The sequence below is a fragment of the Canis lupus genome, chromosome 4, assembly GCF_048164855.1.
Source record: "Canis lupus baileyi chromosome 4, mCanLup2.hap1, whole genome shotgun sequence".
NCBI lineage: Eukaryota > Metazoa > Chordata > Mammalia > Carnivora > Canidae > Canis > Canis lupus.
In genome coordinates this window covers 64423464-64439245 of record NC_132841.1, presented here as the reverse complement: position 1 = coordinate 64439245, position 15782 = coordinate 64423464, and the positions used below count along the sequence as shown (strand labels likewise).

The 15782-nt window shown below is 37.4% G+C and overlaps 1 protein-coding gene, 1 long non-coding RNA gene and 1 pseudogene across 5 annotated transcripts in view; 2 read left to right on the top strand and 1 right to left on the bottom strand.

Annotated features, from left to right (window-relative positions):
• Nucleotides 1-15782, bottom strand: part of LOC140632541 (uncharacterized) — a 106058-nt gene that overhangs the window by 67763 nt on the left and 22513 nt on the right. The gene's annotated exons all lie outside the window — the stretch shown is intronic.
• LOC140632543 (uncharacterized) overlaps nucleotides 1-15782 on the top strand; it is a 30997-nt gene that overhangs the window by 4737 nt on the left and 10478 nt on the right. The window lies entirely within an intron of this gene.
• Nucleotides 10575-11848, top strand: LOC140632542 (non-histone chromosomal protein HMG-17 pseudogene; annotated as a pseudogene).

Below are 15782 nucleotides of genomic sequence, written 5' to 3'. Positions count from 1 at the left end.
TCATAATAGTTCTATTTAAATTAGTGGACACTCATATAATGTTCATCCATCCAAGCTAAACACTTTAGCTTTCTTTGACTTATAAAAATCTCCCATAAAAATCCACTCACTCCAACTTAAAATTAGTCACCAAAATCTGTAAATTATAATTCTTAAATGTCTTTCCCACTTATCTTCTTTTTATTTCTATTAATCTAACAAATTCTAGTTTATGCCTTCAAAAATTGCATAGCCAGGCCATTTTAACAATCTTATATCCATATCTATGCTTTTAGTATCTCTTCTTCCCCCATTGCCACTATTAATACTGCATCTTTTCCCTTGTTAATCAGTTTACTTGATGTCTTAGGCATTATGGCTTCTAATAGTCCTATCAGTGTCTATATGTTCCTTGCCTTCTTTCCTACTAGTGTGATGAATATCTGGTGTTCCAACCATATGCTCTACTTACTATGTTTCAAATATGCTCTATTGCTTTCTTACCTCTTTTCTCAAGCTCATACCTCCTCTCTTTGGTATGCCCTTACATCATATCTGGATTTCAAGATCCTTGTGAGTTTGAACATTTGTCTGAAGAAATGTTTGGGTTTTTTTGTTTGTTTGTTTAAGAAATGTTTTTTTTTTTTAACATTTCTGCAGTGATGGATGGTAAACTTAAAGACCTTTTTCAGGCTCTTCTCTATCTAAAAAGGTATTCCTTTTTTTTTTTTTTATTTTTATTTATTTATGATAGTCACAGAGAGAGAGAGAGAGAGGCAGAGACACAGGCAGAGGGAGAAGCAGGCTCCATGCACCGGGAGCCCGACTTGGGATTCGATCCCGGGTCTCCAGGATCGCGCCCTGGGCCAAAGGCAGGCGCCAAACCGCTGCGCCACCCAGGGATCCCTAAAAAGGTATTCCAATCTGGATGTTAAAGGGATACACAAAGGTGTAATGGATATTCACTTGACAAGCTATGTAGCTAAATCCATATTATAATGAGTAGCATTTTTAAAAATTGACATATAAAAAAGAGAGTGTTTCTCATCATCTATCTTAATTTTAATTCACTTAGTTTGATATATAGCTTTTGTTCTTTCTGTGTAAAATACTGAACAACTATTTAATAAAGTTTAACAAGCATTTTGATCTTTCAACTTCATGTGATATCCCAAATCTCCTCACTAAGTTTGCATTTTAATCCAATGAATTTCATGTTTTTAAAAAGAATCATGCATATAACTTTAGCTTTCAATAGATGATTTCTGTGTACTGAGCAAAACAATATAGGGTGAGTTAATGAGAGAGGAATTGTCACAGGGTGGCAGATATAAGTGATGACTAGGGTTGGGTACATGTTTAGAATCAGATCAGATCACAATTGCAACAGAGGTTTTCCAGGAGATTTGGCAGGATTGTAAGGAGGCAAAATAAAACACCTTTAAGCAAGATGTACTAAAAACAGATCAGATAAGCAGTATTTGAAAGAAGATGAAACAGAGGAGGCAGTCTTTGGTCAAGTTTTTAAGCAGCACCAGGGAGAGCTCCCTGCATATGTCAGTCTCCATTTGCAGGAAACTGGTGGTGTATTTTTTTTTTTTTTTTTTTTTTTTTTTTTTTTTTTTTATCACTAGCAGCTAGGAACTTTTCAGATGGACTTGATTCCCAAAGGTAGTCTATCTGACAGCTTAGATCTCTGGCCTGTTTAGTCACATCTCAGTCCTCAGTGGAGGAGGCTTCATTCTTATAAATCTAAAAATTATTGGGATGGTAATCCAGGTTGATTTGAAGCATGGGTTAGATTAGTTTTGGTGGAAAGAAGATTCTCCTAAAGTCTCAAGTTCATTGTGGTCAAGTCTTTTGTTTGTTTTTCTCCACCTTATAATCACCCTGGAGAAGTGGACTGAAAAAAGTCACCTTGCCCAAAATTATATCTGCCTTTCAAGGCCAGCCCACAGTCAGTGACTCATTGATTCAGTGTTATAAAGGCCAAGCTCTCTTTTCCCAACTCAGAGCAACTCTGAAGAGCCATTAAAGTTTCAAGCCCTTCATGGTATCACCTGAGGCCTCACTGGGACTGTACAATAGTACAATTTCTTATTTAGCCCAATCCTGCTTCATTCTCTTCTCCCACAAGTGTTGATCCTGAGAATGCCCACCATGGGAAAGACACTAAACAACCAGATGGATAGAACAATTCAGCCAGTTGACATCAGTCCAAATCCATCATTAACCACCACAGTGCTAATAAAATGGGCACATAAATAATAGTAGCCATAGAAGCAGAGGTGGTGGCTAAATGTGGGCTAAAGATGGTGGGTTTTTACTCACCAAAGCTGATATAGCTACTATTATAGCTGAATTATCAACTGCTAGTCATAGAGACCAACAATGAGCACCTAATATGGCACTGTTCCTTGAAGAAACAAATTAGTCACTTGGTGGTAAGTCTATTACATTCGATCCCTCTACCATGATAAGTGTTATTGGTATACCTTGCCAGTGACTGACATGTATTCCAAGGGTGAGGGTGACTTTATTGTCCATACAGGTTTAACTAGCACCATCATTCAAGGGCTTACAGGATGTTTGATATACTAACACATCATGCCCTATAACTTTGCATTAGACATATGGGTCCACTTCACAACACAGGAGTTATGATAGTGAGCACATTACTATGAAGTCCACTGGTCCTGTCACATATTACACACACAGAGGCTTATGGCTTTGTAGAGCATGAAATGACCTATCAAAATCACAGCCAAGGTGCAAGTTTGGATATGTTACCATGTAAGGATGATGGTACTATCCTCCAGGGAACAGTGTACACAGTAAACAAATGACTGTTATAGAATCCAACAACCCCCATAGGTATAATACATAGATCTGAGAACCAAATGACAGAAATAGCCATGGCCCTGCCTACCTGATTCCCAGTGACCTACTTGTGGAACTTGAGCTTCCCAAATCTGCGATTCTGCAGCCCATATGCAATGACTAGTAAATATGGAATTATAAGGACTAGCTTCCTCACCTTAATTTTGGACAAGCTAGAAGGGCCATCCTAGCTCCAGAACAACGCATAAGGTAGGCCAAAGCCTTTGTTACATTTGCATCAATGCCCAACTTTCGCCTCTTCCTAACCCTGCTCTCATCCTTTTGCAAAGAACAAAATTGCTACATACCAATTTTGGAGTTTTACTCCAAAATTACTCTACTTTAATTTTGAAGTTTGCTTCCCAGGGCACCCAACTGATGACAGCTACTAATAGTATATGGATCTGGTAGTTTTGTGGATGATATAAACTTCTGTTAATAACTACAATAGACATAACCTTCATGATCCGTGAAAGAAATTCTGTTATGAATATTTAGTTAGATTATCAATGTGTTCAATTGGTGGAAAAGTATAAGCTCTCTGGACTGATTCTCATTTTTACCCAATAGAAATTTAATCTATTCACTTCAAAACATCCTTAACCATTGGGAAAACACCTTAATATTGAAGAGAACTGAAGTTGTAAAGCCTTAGTGTCTATATTCCATAATCACAAGATTACATCATATATATATAATTTAATTTTTAATAAATGTGTCCCAGGTTTTAGTTTCAGGAAGCTCATTACTCAAGTAGAGCAAACTGTTATCTGTCTGGTCAGGAAAAGGAAAGTGTTGATTAATCATATTCCCCTTAATAGAGATTCCATATGTACTGTTTGAATGAGAAATTTACAAATAATTCAAACACATCAATATACACTTAATGTCTAGGTGACTATGAAAAGAATCTAATATCTTTTTAAAATGAGCCAAAAGTCATTTTAGGATCCTATTACATTACAGGTTTATCAATAAAGACATTGTAATTTAGACTCACAGGAACAACTGGTAAGAAAGACTTCCGATTGATCTACTGTTGGAGCCCAGAATGACTATTATACTGTCACAATACACTTTGAACTACATATTCTAGGTGCAAAGACCACCGGAGACTATCATGCTATCTTTTAACCATATGCCATAGTTGTAAAAAAAATAGATGACATGTTTGTTTAGCTTTCAAGTTATAAACTAGTTGGTCGGTATGTGTGACTTAAGAATAACTGGGGGAAAAAAGTGAACAGTACGAGTAAACAAATGCAAAAACATGATAGGTCGGTATTAAGTATCACGTGTACCTATCCCCTCTGCTCCATGGAAATCGTTGTCAATGAGAAGCTCCTTCATTAGTATCTTTGCTCACAAAAGAAGACAAGGTTGTTCTGATATATTTCCTCTGAACAACTACAACTCACTTTATGAATACATCTGACATGCACTGGGTATCATAGCAGCATTCACCCAACCTTGTTGTCAAGGAAACAGACATCACCATCACTTAGAAAGTAGTGAAAAGAAATCTGTAAAAGAACAGAAATGTATTGTATATTGCAGGGTAAGAGTTCTTTTCTCTGAAAGAGAATTTGATGAGTTTCCCATTTTAATGAGTTGAACCCAAACTCACTGCAAAGCATAAAATCTGAGCATGATAGATAAGATGCTATAAACAATGCTCACTGATGGCAGAGTAATAACAAGGGTCAATTGGCTTTATATTTACAGATAGATTCATTACAGAGTATGCTCATTAAACCCAACATAAGATACGCCATGTCCACATACGAAAATTATTAAACTGGCTTAATTGAGTAAATTAGTCATTTTTAAAAAATTAGCAGCTATAAATAAGTATATAAGCAGTTGACTAAATGCAACTAATTCATTTTGAATTGTAAATTCATTTGTTTGGGAGACGTGTTTTTGTTAAAGTCAATGTATTAAATGATTAAAAACTCAGCTTCTGATTCAAATATCCTTATAATCAAATTGCAGCTAATTTCCAAAGGGAGAGAAAAAGATGGCACTTTCAGAGGGGTTTAAATGAAAATAATGAAGGATTTATTTACAGAGATGTGGGAAAGTAGAAAGAAATAACAGGAGACATCAAAGAACCCCAGGACCAGCAAAAATGAAAACCATTACTACCCTCAAGAACTCAAGGAATGGTAGTTCCAGAATTTGGTGAGAGTGGAAAGAACACCTAACAGAAGCTATAGCTACATAAGAAAGCAAACTCTCTATGCAGCAGGACAGGAAGGGAGATGGAGTGACAGTACAGTAATGAAAAGCAACACCATTTCTCTCTTCTTTCACCACCAAGCTTGCTGACCTCTCCCTTTAGTTGAAGCCAATCAGAAACCAGAGAAAAAGAGGGCCTGGATTACGCAATTTGAATAGTTCAACCTCCCAGAGCCATGCAGAGTAGAAAATTGATCTAGGGAAATGAATAGAAAATGATGTCCAACATATCCACTTATTAGTTATATTACATATTACTTAATCTATATATCTGTTTCATCATCTCTAAAATGCAGTTAATAATAGTATCTTTCTTACAGGGACATTGTATATGAAAATGGCTAGAAAAACCTAACAACTCAATAAACCTTACTAATTATTATTTCCCCAAGTCAGTTTTTTTTTTTTCAATGAAAAATGTTGAAGTAGTCATGCCATGAGATATGGAGAAGGTAACTTGAGAAGTTGAACATTTAGAAGATATTCAAAATATAAAGGCCTACATATATACAACCATGTTAACATTAAACAGAATATTAGTTTGACATTTTTTCCATTCTTCAAAAAAGAAAACACTCTTCGAATGATAAAAGTAACTCATTGTTAGTCGTGAAATGTGTAAACACAGTCTCTAGTTTTAATCTCCCTATAGCAGAGACTTCAATTTCTTTCACATTAATAGGCTAGTTGGGGTCTGTGGTCTGCAAACAGAAAAATGGCTCCCCAAAGATGTCCATGTCCTAATCCTCAGAATCTGTGAGTACATTACTTTATGTGGCAAAAGGGATTTTGCAGATGGGATTAAGTTAAGGATTTTGAACTGAAGACATTATTCTGGATTACATGGGTGCGCTTAATGTATCCACAAGGGTCCTTAGGAGAGGGAGGCAAGAGGGTCAGAGTGAGAGGAGGACCTGAGACAACAGAGCAGAGGGTGGAGTGATTGGAGGAAGGCCAGGAGTCTAGGAATACACAGTCTCTAGAAACTGGTAAAGGCAAGGAAACTAACTTTCCCCGAGAGCCTCCAGAAGGAATGTAGTCCTGTAGACACCTTAAATTTAGGACTTCTGACCTTCAGAACCATAAGAGAATAAATTTGTGTTATTTTTAAGCCACAAAATTTGTGATAATCTGTTACAACAGAAATAAAAAATCGAATACAGGGTCTGTGCTAATTGTTTCTGGCTTCCCAGATCAGATCCATTTTCTACTTCTCCATCTTGATCTGTGCCATAGAAGGCTAACCTCCGGCTTCTAGCTGAGATCAATGAATGGGAGGTACCAGCAGGCAATGGGAAGCTGGAAGAGAGAGGTAGAGTATTTATTCCTATGTGACCCATGATCACTGCCCTTTTGGCCACAACTGTCCTCCCTTCTGCAGCTTCTAGCATCTGAAGCATAGGGATGATAACGACTCCCCACTGCTGCTAGCCCCAGCTGTTTCACTACCTCTTGGTTCCCTTAACCCTGCCCGCACTTACCTAAATAATCCCTTCATTAATAACTCTCGTTAAGCCCTTTGAGTGTGCCATTTCTTTGCTGCCAATACACTCTGATTCAACGCAGAATATCTTTTTCATAATTATTCATTTAAGATTCAATTAATTGTGAGGCACATGAGTGGCTCAGTTGGTTGAGTGTCCAACTCTTGATTTCAGCTCAGGTCATGCTCTAGGGGTCATGGGGTCCAGCCCCACATGAGGCTCCATGCTCAGTGGGGAGTCTGTTTGAGCATTCTCTCCCTCTCTCTCTGACCCTTCTCCTGCTTGCACGGACACTCTGCTCTCTCTCACTATCCCCCCCCTCTCTCTCTAACAAATAAATCTTTTTTTTAAAAGAATTCAATTAATTGAGTCTTAAATTGTCCTTGAGGTGCTCTGAAGGAATCCCAAACATAAGAAAGTTTGAAAGTACAATAGTCTACCAGTAATTAAAATTTTAAATTGTTCATCTTTCAGATTGAATTATAGTGTCTGTCCCCACTACAAAGAAACTGAATCCTCATCTGTTAACACACACACACACACACACACACACACACACATTTACAGTGGTTATATATATTTACACATAAAAAAATAACATTTAACAAATGTCACAAAAATACCTTCAAAGAGAAAAAAATGTGTTTTAGGCACTTTTAAAACTAATTAGCAAAGGTAGAAAGAAGAATAGAGACATTTTTCATTAGGTAATACAATTCACTGCAACACTAAAGGTCAATTAGATATAACAGATCATTACAAGAATAAACAGTAAGTAGGATTTAATTTTAAAAATGTGTGTGCTGGTCAGCCTGGGTGGCTCAGCAGTTTAACGTCACCTTCAGCCCAGGGTGTGATCCTGGAGACCCGGGATCAAGTCCCATGTCGGGCTCCTTGCATGGAGCCTGCTTCTCTCTCTGCCTCTCTCTCTCTCTCTCTCCCTCTCTCTCTCTCCCTGCCTCTCATGAATAAATAAATAAAATCTTAAAAAAAATGTGTGTGCTCATCAGGAGCACATGTGTTTTATTTATAGTCTATTAAACCAATTACCATGGCTGTTTTCAGAAACCTTATCAATGCAATGCCAAATATCTAGACTGATCAAAGATATTCAGTCAATCTTCTAGAGATTTGCTATGATATGGAAAATAAATATCCAAAAGACTGATATCCAAAATACATTTATCACTTTACATCTGGCTCTTTTATACTGTGTGTATATATACATCAACTTAATTATGCCCAAGTAAGAGCTGGGTCAAAGTCGCCAATAGAAGGAAGTTTGTATGAACTTAAATCACAAACATTCACACTTCATCAAATTTGATAAATTAGATAAAGTGATAAAATAGCATAATTTTTACAACCCTCCACCAGTCCACTCAAATTGGTTAAATAACTTTACTTCATGCAAATCTTGAAAGTCTTTCTCGATTTTATAAATAAACCCTATAGATTAAGTTTTGCTACAGGCAGATGAGGAAAGATTCTGGAAAATAAAGCTAAAGTTCTCCACCAAGTGGGGTTGATATTTTTTTCTACATCAATTAAAATTGGCTTTGGTTACCATTTTGTTATATTTTCTACCTCTTCTCACTTTATTCATGGATGAATGTCACAAAGGACAGAGGACTGGTGATGGTTCAAAGCACATTATCACTACTGGACATGCCACAAAGAGTCTTACATATAGAGACATGATAATGTCAGTTCTACACTCTCACTGAAACAAAGATAGAAGAGTAGACTTCACTCTATAGGTAATGCATATTTTAAAAATGCCTCAAATCAAACGATTGTAAAATTATAAAACTGGTTAAATATGCACATTAAGATTATAATTTTAGCATTTACTTTTATCTATAAAATAGGTTCCTATCTCTAAGGCCTATTAAGAACAGACAAGATTTATGCTCATGTTGTCTGCATTAAACACTTGTTTGAACTACACTGAGCTGCCTTCATTAGACTTACTGGTACTTGTTAGTAAAACAATGTGCTAGAAGTACACATATATGTGTAAATACTTGCATTTCCAAGATCAATTTAACATTTTTACACAATATTATGATAATTTATACTTTGTAAGAGAACTAAGATCGGATTTTAATTAATATATATGATAGTTGGTCTTTGTTATGAGGTATTAGCTTCTGTTTAACTTGATGTGTACTATAACATGTGTGAATAAAGTTATAATGTTGTGATATAATATCACACATTACATCATGGATGGTACTTACAAAATACATGCACAACATTAATGAATATGTGCTCATCTTAGTATTTATTGGCATGTTAAACACACACATAAACATAAATATATATAGGTAACATGCCTGGAATCTCTAAGAAAAAAATAAAGCTATGTATTTCTACATGGCTAGAAAAAATATAATAATCATCAGCAAATTATTAACTAGCAATTAAATCCTTAGTGTCCTTCCCATTCTTAAGTCTTTGGTGACTTGAACAGAAACAGATCTACTATATCCTTCCTAATGCTACTACTATCACTACTACCAATGATAATAACAGTAGTAATAATGGTAGTGATGATGATGATGATGATGATAATAATAATACCATTACTTCCATCACTACAATGCCTATAGAATCAATCTGCTTGGTATTTACAAATTATTTTCATCAATTATCTTAGTTTTTTCACATCAACCCTGTGATGTTAAAATATAATCTTTAATATTAGAAGTACAGAGGTATGCATTACACAGTTAATATTAGAGATATAGCGGTATAGGGATCCCTGGGTGGCGCAGCGGTTTGGCGCCTGCCTTTGGCCCAGGGTGTGATCCTGGAGACCCGGGATCGAGTCCCATGTCGGGTTCCCGGTGCATGGAGCCTGCTTCTCTCTCTGCCTGTGTCTCTGCCTCTCTCTCTCTCTGTGTGACTATCATAAATAAATAAAAATTTTTAAAAAATAGAGATAAAGCAGTATAGAGGTATGATGCATCACATCAATCTTTTGATTTTAAAATATAATCTTTAATATTAGAGGTATAGAACTATGGTAGAATAGGAAAATTAGATTTGTCTCATGTATCTCTTGCAACTAAGACTTAAACTTTACCTTCTCTATGAGTAGACTTTCCACACATGAATTTAGGAAATCTGAAGCAGATACCTTCAGAATGCATTTTCTGGGTTGGTGTTTGAAAATCAACCAAACCTCAGGTAAGTGGGCTGCCTCAACTCACCAGAGGCATCAACTGAGAGCAATGAGGGTGCTTCAGTGGCCAAATAGGAATAGGAAATAAACCTAGAATGGATAAACCAAGGGTGGGAGACTATGCCTGACTGTATTATAGTCCAGATCATCTTTTTGGGCACTTGAGCTCAATCACGACCAGCCTAGGCATACAAATGACTCTCATAGAGTTCAGAGTTTGGCAGGATATCCCCTCCAGCATCTGGGCAATTATACCATATGATGTGGAAGGTGATAAAAATCACCTGCTTCATCAAGGTACCTTCTCAAGAGACAGCAATACCTGTTCTCTTTCCCTTTAATTTATCAGGTGACCTGGATATAAAATAACATTTCAGTTTACAGATTGCAGGAGGCATGTGTATAGAACACCTGGCAAAATTAAGAACCGAGAAACTGAATAATGAATTTGGTGCCCTTTTGGCTGCTAAGCTGATCTATGGTAACTGCTTACTCATCTCAAAGACTTGATGTAAATGCATGTTCTATGGCAGCCTTTCAGGAGTTATGGAAAGAAGGTTCGGTATTGTGCTTACATCACACGTTTTTCAACAACGTTAAATGAAAGATTCTGAAAGATTTCATCCTTTGAATACTGAAATTCAATCCAAACACTCAAAGATAACTCTCATTTTCTGACTTTTTTCTAGGAAATTACAAGTTTTCCTTACTTATTTTTACAAGCAATCCACATTTCATTTCAGATAACTGTGCACTTTGTAGAGAAGGTTTGCAATACTTGAAAGACTGAAAAGGTGAGGAATGCACAATATTCCAGCTGGAACTTCAGAGTGAATTTGGAAAGGGCCACTTTCTTTAATAAAAAGATGGGGTACAGTGTGAAGAAGAAGAGGCTAGAACGACCCCCGGACCAGCCAAAGCCCGTGCCACTGAGTCCCCGCGTCCAGCGCTTGCGTCCTGCCGCCGTCACCACCATGCCCAAGAGAAAGGCTGAAGGGGATGCTAAAAGAGATCAAGCCAAGGTGAAGGATGAGCCACAGAGAAGATCTGCAAGGTTATCTGCTAAACCTGCTCCTCCAAAGCCAGAGCCCAAGCCTAAAAAGGCCCCTGAAAGGAAGGGAGAGAAGGTACCCAAAGGGCAAAAGATGAAAGCTGATGTTGGCAAGGATGGAAATAACCCTGCAGGAAACGGAGATGCCAAAACAGACCAGGCACAGAAAGCTGAAGGTGCTGGAGATGCCAAGTGAAGTGTGTGCATTTTTTGATAACTTTCTACTTCTGGTGCCTGTACAGTTTGAAATATTATTTTTTATCAAGTTTTATAAAAATGCAGAATTTTGTTTTACTTTTTTTTTAAAGCTATGTTGTTAGCACACAGAACATTTCATTGTTGTTTTGGGGGAAGGGCATATGTCACTAATAGAATATCTCCGAAGCTAGATTGATAACAAGGGGAAAAACACCTTTCCCTTCTAGTTTTGAGAAACTTCCTCTGGACTCCCAGGAGGAGGGATTCTTTGATGTTGGCATACATGAGCCACCTTGGTGGTGTGGAAAGACTAAAATTCATTTTTTTATGTCCTCTTCTCTCTCTCTGCCTTCAACATAGACTTGATTCTCTTAAACCCAGAGACCTGTTGGAACCTGACCCCAAGAAATGGTTCCCAGTATGTTATGCAATCCGGACTTTACATTGTCACCACTGAGATGGCGTCCCTCAAGAGTTCCTTTTTTTTTTTTAGCTTGTAGATCTTCAGATTGATAATTCTACCATTTTCATTTCATTTCCTGAAAGTCAGGGTCGGCTTGTGAAAAGTTGTTAAACAACATGCTAAATGTGAACTGTCAACCCTCACTCTAAACTTTCCCTGTTCAGAGCATCACATGAAGAATTCATTGGGTTTTATAGTGGCTTTCTGATTTCGGTAGTCCATTGAAGAAGGGGCTTTGAAAGTTGTTGTATGCTGTTAACAATCGTCCGCCCATGTCCTTCCTGAAATACCATGATTGTGAAAAGTATCTTTAATAAAGCTGGATACAGTTTGGCTTGGAAAACAAACAAACAAACAAACAAACAAACAAACAAACAAATGGGAAAACAGAGTGGTTGTTCAACCAGTTCAACCTTCTTCTTTCTCCAACTTTAAGGAGAAAATCATTATAGACTAGACCTATTTTGGACAAAGGACATTTCGATGAGTAGATAAGAAGGGAATCTCTGTAAATGCTAGAGGAATCTCTAAATGCTAAACTGAACTGTTCTTCATTTTGTCTCGGTTGGAAGTATTTATTTGCCCACCCAAAAAGCTTCCCAAAATATAGCTTATTGAGGTTATTAAAAAAGATAAATATTTAGAAGGACACAACATACTCAACATATTTTTAGAAAATGTTGATATTAGCAGCAGCAGTTAGTTGTTTATTTTATACAATTTTGAAACAAAGACCAATCGAGATAAATCCTACAAGTTCTCACTAATATACTGATTCAGGGTGCAGATGGTTAATAATGCTTTTTCTCAACAAAGTAGATATAGTAGATGTTATATATTATGTATTATAAATGTGTCTATAGTTATCTTTAGAGTAATGCTTTCTCTTAAAAATATATATCTGTAAGTATATATATGTTTGTATTTCATATATGTATGTATATGTGTGTGTGTGTGTGTGTGTGCATCCCACCAAAATAGGACATTTCAAACATGGAAATGCCTTGAAATAAAGTCTAGAACTATTAACAACATTATATTTCTACATATATATTTATGTGTGTAATAGACCGATTATAGTTGCTCTATCCCTAGTTCTTTTTTTAAATTTCTTTTTATTGGAGTTCAATTTGCCAACATATAGCATAACACCCAGTTCTCATCCCATCAAATGCCCCCCTCAGTGCCCATCACCCAGTCACCCCAACCCCCCTGCCCACCTCCCTTTCCACTACCCCTTGTTCGTTTCCCAGAGTTAGGAGCCTTTCATGTTCTGTCACCCTGTCTGATATTTCCCACCCATTTTCTCTCCTTTCCCCTTTATTCCCTTTCACTATTTTTATATTCCCCAAATTAATGAGACCATATAATGTTTGCCCTTCTCCGATTGACTTATTTCACTCAGCATAATACCCTCCAGTTCCATCCATGTCAAAGCAAATGGTGGGTATTTGTCGTTTCTAATGGCTGAGTAATATTCCATTGTATATATAAACCACATCTTTATCCATTCATCTTTCAATGGACACCGAGGCTCCTTCCACATTTGGCTATTGTGGACATTGCTGCTATAAACATCGGGGCACAGGTGTCCTGGCATTTCACTGCATCTGTATCTTTGGGGTAAATCCCCAGCAGTGCAATTGCTGGGTCGTAGGGCAGATCTATTTTTAACTCTTTGAGGAACCTCCACACAGTTTTCCAGAGTGGCTGCACCAGTTCACATTCCCACCAACAGTGCAGGAGGGTTCCCCTTTCTCCACATTCTCTCCAACATTTGTTGTTTCCTGTCTTGTTTATTTTCCCCATTCTCACTGGTGTGAGGTGGTATCTCATTGTGGCTTTGGTTTGTATTTCCCTGATGGCCAGTGATGCAGAGCATTTTCTCATGTGCGTGTTGGCCATGTCTATGTCTTCCTCTGTGAGATTTCTGTTCATGTCTTTTGCCCATTTCATGATTGGATTGTTTGCTTCTTGGGTGTTGAGTTTAATAAGCTCTTTGTAGATCTTGGATACTAAGCCCTTTATCTGATAGGTCATTTGCAAATATCTTCTCCCATTCTGTAGGTTGTCTTTTAGTTTTGTTGACTCTTTCTTTTGCTGTGCAGAAGATTCTTATCTTGATGAAGTCCCAATAAAACATTTTTGCTTTTGTTTCTCTTGCCTTCATGGATGTATCTTACAAGAAGTTGCTGTGGCCAAGTTAAAAAAGGGTGTTGCCTGTGTTCTCCTCTAGGATTTTGATGGAATCTTGTCTCACATTTAGATCTTTCATCCATTTTGAGTTTCTTTTTGTGTATGGTGTAAGAGAATGGTCTAGTTTCATTCTTCTGCGTGTGGCTGTCCAATTTTCCCAGCACCATTTATTGAAGAGGCTGTCTTTTTTCCAGTGGATAGTCTTTCCTACTTTGTCGAATATTAGTTGACCATAAAGTTGAGGGTCCACTTCTGGATTCTCTATTCTGTTCCACTGATCTATGTGTCTGTTTTTGCGCCAGTCCCACACTGTCTTGATGATCACAGCTTTGTAGTATGACCTGAAATCTGGCATTGTGATGCCCCTAGCTACTTTTTTTTTTTTTAATATTCCCCTGGCTATTTGGGGTCTTTTCTGATTCCACACAAATCTTAAGATAATTTGTTCCAACTCTCTGAAGAAAGTTCATGGTATTTTGATAGGGATTGCATTAAATATGTAAATCGCCCTGGGTAACATTGACATTTTCACAATATTAATTCTGCCAATCCATGAGCATGGAATATTTTTCCATCTCTTTGTGTCTTCCTCAATTTCTTTCAGAAGTGTTCTCTAGTTTTTAGGGTATAGGTCCTTTGTCTCTTTGGTTAGGTTAATTCCTAGGTATCTTATGCTTTTGGGTGCAATTGTAAATGGGATTGACTCCTTAATTTCTCTTTCTTCAGTCTCATTGTTAGTGTATAGAAATGTCACTGACTTCTGGGCATTGATTTTGTATCCTGCCACACTGCCAAATTGCTGTATGAGTTCTAGCAATCTTGGGGTGGAGTCTTTTGGGTTTTCTATGTACAGTACTATGCCATCTGTGAAGAGGGAGAGTTTGACTTCTTCTTTGCCAATTTGAATGCCTTTTATTTCTTTTTTGTTGCTGATTGCTGCAGCTAGGACTTCCAGTACTATGTTGAATAGCAGTGGTGAGAGTGGACATCCCTGTCTTGTTCCTGATCTTAGGGGAAAGACTCCTAGTGTTTCCCCATTGAGAATGACATTTGTTGTGGGCTTTTCATAGATGGCTTTTAAGATGCTGAGGAATGTTCCCTCTCTATCCCTAGTTCAATGCAATGTATTACATCATTTGTGTCTCTCTTTTTCTCTCAGTAGAGAGATTCTCTGGGAGAAAGAGAAAAGCAGCCACTGACATCCAGGAACTTGGCCTGATGCTTACAGCTGGGCCTCACTCACTACTGCTAATTGTTAGGAGCTGACCTGGCCCTTCCAGCTAAGACTCGGTTTTCTCCTGTTCAAACAAAACAATCTCACAGAATATCAACATGAGGCTCTATTTCTCTGTCACTATAAAGACCACTTCATAATTTTTTCTAAGCACAGGGCACTGCACAAACCACAGAAATATCAAATATCTTTTGGCTAATTTGACTGCTGCTTCCTCACAGCTTTATTTTCCTTCTAGTCTTTCCTTCTTCTAGAAAAGATTTATTAGGATACTCAATCATAGAATTTTCCCCATTTCCTGATAGCACCCATTCCAGAGTAAGCAAATCTCCATTTCCTTGACTTCTTCTCCAAAGTCACCAAACCACGGCATGAATCCTCTAAATCCCTTCAAACACCATTTTACCAACACACTACAGAGTTCTCCATGGTGTGAAGTATTCTTTGCAACGAACAATAAACCCAGCATGTTTGACTGACTAAACGTGAATTCCTAGTAGTCTTTTGGAGGGAAGGCATTAACAAACATGAACATTTTATGACAATACCATGTGAGGTGTGATTCAATTTTTTAAAATACAGATGCATATATGTATAAATATATGATTACATGTTTTATTATATATATGAGGACTTTTATTTATTTTTTTTTAAAGATTTTATTTATTTATTCATGATAGTCACAGAGAGAGAGAGAGAGAGGCAGAGACACAGGCAGAGGGAGAAGCAGGCTCCATGCACCGGGAGCCCGATGTGGGATTCGATCCCGGGTCTCCAGGATCGCGCCCTGGGCCAAAGGCAGGCGCCAAACCGCTGCGCCACCCAGGGATCCCGAGGACTTTTATTTTTGACTCTTGTTTAAATTT